Below are 4,230 nucleotides of genomic sequence, written 5' to 3' on the forward strand. Positions count from 1 at the left end.
ATGGAGGACATGGGGAGATGGAGAGGAGAGGGAGTTGAGGGAAACTGGAAGGGGAGATGAACCATGAGAGACTATGGACTCTGAAAAACAACCAGAGGATTTTGAAGGGGTGGGGGGGTGGGAGGTTGAGGAACCAGGTGGTGGGTAATAGGGAGGGCACATACTGCATGGAGCACTGGGTGTGATGCCAAAACAATGAACACTGTTATGCTGTAAATAAACAAATAAAAGAAAAACTGACATTTTAGGGGAATGGCTATTAGTAGTATCCAGAGATACTAAGAGAAGTTTGAAGAGGCTTCTTTCTTTGTTGTAAAAAGAAAAATTTGGAAGGAAAGTTTTACAGACTCTAAATTACAATCTTATAATGTTTATTCTTCTGATCCATGACCATTGAATGCTCTTTCATCTTTTTGTGTCTTCTTCAAATTCTTTCATGAGCATTCTGTAGTTCCTTGAGAACAGACCCTTTACCTCTTTTGTTACATTTATTCCCAGGTATCTTATGGTTCTTGGTGCTATAATAAATGGAATCAATTCTCTAAATTCCCTTATTCTTATATCTCCATAATTCCTATCTCAACAGAGAAGGTGGATATGACTGAAGGTAACTATTCCTTGACCACTGAATTTATCCTCATAGGATATACAGATGACCCAGAGTTGTTTGTGGTGTTTCTCACTATCTATGTGATCACGATGGTGGGAAATCTTGGCCTGGTGGCATTGATTTTTAGGAAGCATCATCTTCACACACCACTGTACATCTTTCTGGGCAACCTGACTCTGATGGATTCCTGTTGTTCCTGTGCCATTACCCCAGAATGTTAGAGAACTTCTTTTCTAAAGACAGAATGATTTCCCTTTATGAATGCATGGCACAATTTATTTTCTCTGCCTTGCTGAAACTGTACATTGCTTTCTCCTGGCAGCAATGGCCTATGATCGCTATGTGGCCTTATGTAGCCCTCTGCAGTACCACACCATGATGTCAAAGAAACTCTGCATTCAGATGACCACAGGGGCCTATATAGCTGGAAATCTGCATTCCATTATTCATATAGGGTTTCTCTTTAGGTTAACTTTCTGTGGGTCAAATCAAATTAATCACTTTTTTAAAAAATTTATTTATTTTTTCAGCGTAACAGTATTCATTGTTTTTGCACAACACCCAGTGCTCCATGCAAAACGTGCCCTCCCTATTACCCACAACCTGTTTCCCCAACCTCCCACCCCTGACCCTTCAAAACCCTCAGGTGGTTTTTCAGAGTCCATAGTCTCTTATGGTTCGCCTCCCCCTCCAATTTTTTTTTTTATAAACATATAATGTATTTTTATCCCCAGGGGTACAGGTCTGTGAATCGCCAGGTTTACACATTTCACAGCACTCACGATAGCACATACCCTCCCCAATGTCCATAACCCCCTCCCCCTCTCCCAACCCCACCTCCCCCCAGCAACACCCAGTTGGTTTTGTGAGATTAAGAGTCATTTATGGTGGGGCGCCTGGGTGGCTCAGTGGATTAAGCCGCTGCCTTCGGCTCAGGTCATGATCTCAGGGTCCTGGGATCGAGCCCCGCATCGGGCTCTCTGCTCTGCAGGGAGACTGCTTCCTCCTCTCTCTCTGCCTGCCTCTCTGCCTACTTGTGATCTCTCTCTCTGTCAAATAAATAAATAAATAATCTTAAAAAAAAGAGTCATTTATGGTTTGTCTCCCTCCCAATCACATCTTGTTTAATTTATTCTTCTCCTATCCCCCTAACACCCCATGTTGCTTCTCCATGTCCTCATATCAGGGAGATCATATGATAGTTGTCTTTCTCTGATTGACTTATTTCACTAAGCATGAGGACACGAACAGACATTTCTGCAAAGAAGACATCCAGATGGCCAACAGACACATGAAAAAGTGCTCCACATCACTCGGCATCAGGGAAATACAAATCAAAACCACAATGAGATACCACCTCACACCAGTCAGAATGGTTAAAATTAACAAGTCAGGAAATGACAGATGCTGGCGAGGATGCGGAGAAAGGGGAACCCTCCTACACTGTTGGTGGGAATGCAAGCTGGTGCAACCACTCTGGAAAACAGCATGGAGGTTCCTCAAAATGTTGAAAGTAGATATCTCTCTTAATAGAATAGTTTTAAAACATAGCAGATAACTCTTTTTAACAATGAAATCTTAAAACTTATTCCAAATTATATAAAGTGATAAGAGTATTTCAGAAACTCCTCATAATTTAATTCTTTGAAGGAAAATACATTTCCAAAAAGCTTAGAATAAATCTTTAAGAGTATAAGGGTCCAAGGAATATAGTTTAAAAACTGTTTTCATATAAAAAGTTTATCTTATAATTGTTATTGATAGAAAACTGATGCTCTAGGAAAGTATCATTTTCTGTTACGGCTTCAGGTCTTCCTTTGGCCCACTTTTCTGTGGGGGCAGAAGTTGAACAATATTTTACCAATACCTTGGTTTGGAGAACAGGAAACAGTTCTCGACTGTCTAAATCATCAATACCATAGATCTGTATGTCTGCTTTTCCATAATTGTATTTGTTAAGGAAATTAACAAACCAATTATTCAGTAATAACAAACATATTCATAGGTTTTTCATCATAAAAACTATCACATTTTCTAACAGTAAGTCTCCTATTAGATGGGGTGTTAAAAGTTCCTCTCAAGATTTATTATTTGCCCAGGATATCAATGAACACATAAATGAACTATTGTTCAATTTTTCATCACTAAGAGAAAACAATATAGCAATTCTTGTATGAGACCAATAAGAGAAAGTGCCTGCTTTCTGAAACTATTGTGTACCTCTGTCTAACTTAAACACTCAACCTTCTCCTATTAAATCTCTTCAAAGCTACTTTCTATCCTGTTTCCTCAGGTTAAGTGTGATGAGAAACAGACCCAGGGGTTGTGAACTTTTCTGGGATGAAGGATGCCATGTGACTAAAATATTCTGTGATTAATGTACATTCATTTTGATTTTGATAGCATTCTGTGTTGATTCAAGTTTTTGAGGTAATTAAAAACCTGACTTGCTGAGTTAAAAAAAAAAAAAAAAGAACTACCCTATGACCCAGCAATTGCACTACTGGGTAGTTAACCTAAAGATACAAACATAGTGATCTGAAGGGGCACGTGCACCCGAATGTTTATAGCAGCAATGTCTACAATAGCCAAACTATGGAAAGAACCTAGATGTCCATCAACAGATGAATGGATAAAGAAGCAGTGGTATATTGGGCGCCTGGGTGGCTCAGTGGTTTAAGCCGCTGCCTTCGGCTCAGGTCATGATCTCAGGGTCCTGGGATCGAGTCCCACATCGGGCTCTCTGCTCAGCAGGGAGCCTGCTTCCCTCTCACTCTCTCTGCCTGCCTCTCTGCCTACTTGTGATCTCTCTCTGTCAAATAAATAAAATCTTTAAAAAAAAAAAGAAGCAGTGGTATATATACACAATGGAATACTATGCAGCCATCAAAAGAGATGAAATCTTGCCATTTGCGACGACGTGGATGGAACTAGAGGGTATCATGCTTAGTGAAATTAATCACTTTTTTGTGATGTTTTATCATTATGTAGACACTCTTCTGTTGACCCTTATATCAATGAACTGATGATATTTATCTTTGCAGGTTAAGTTCAATTCTTCACCATTGGTAGTGTCTTAATATCTTACTTCTACATTCTCTTTACTATTTTCGAAATGAAATCCAAAGAGGGAAGAAGCAAAGCCTTATCTACATGTGCATCCCACTTTCTCTCTGTCTCAATATTCTATGGTTCTCTTATCTTTGTGTACATTCGACCACATTCAGTTAAAGAAAAGGATAAAGATATACCTGGTGCTGTTTTTTATGCCATAGTGATCTCTTTATTAAACCTTTTTATTTATAGTCTAAGAAATAAGGAAGTAATAAATGCTATGAAAAAAAGTATAAAGAAACTTTTATAACATTTGAAAAGAAATATCATCATCTGTGGAAAATTAAATTTGATAAAAATGTTTTTCAAGATCGTGGAATATTGAGAAAGTAGAAAAGGACCACTTTGTCCATAAAATATTCAATTACTAATACATCTTAGTATAGGAATCAAATAAATAAGTTCTGCAAGGAGAGTTTCTGCTAATATGTATTCCAAAATCATAGCTACTAGCTCCATTCAAGAATGAATTAAATAATTATTATTGAGGTCACATACTGTGCCAC

At 38.3% G+C, this 4,230-nt stretch overlaps 1 pseudogene; it reads left to right on the forward strand.

Annotated features, from left to right (window-relative positions):
- The first annotated feature begins 597 nt into the window (after positions 1–597).
- LOC123940475 lies at positions 598–3,974 on the forward strand (annotated as a pseudogene).
- Positions 3,975–4,230: the final 256 nt, after the last annotated feature.

The sequence above is a fragment of the Meles meles genome, chromosome 4 (genome assembly GCF_922984935.1).
Source record: "Meles meles chromosome 4, mMelMel3.1 paternal haplotype, whole genome shotgun sequence".
NCBI lineage: Eukaryota > Metazoa > Chordata > Mammalia > Carnivora > Mustelidae > Meles > Meles meles.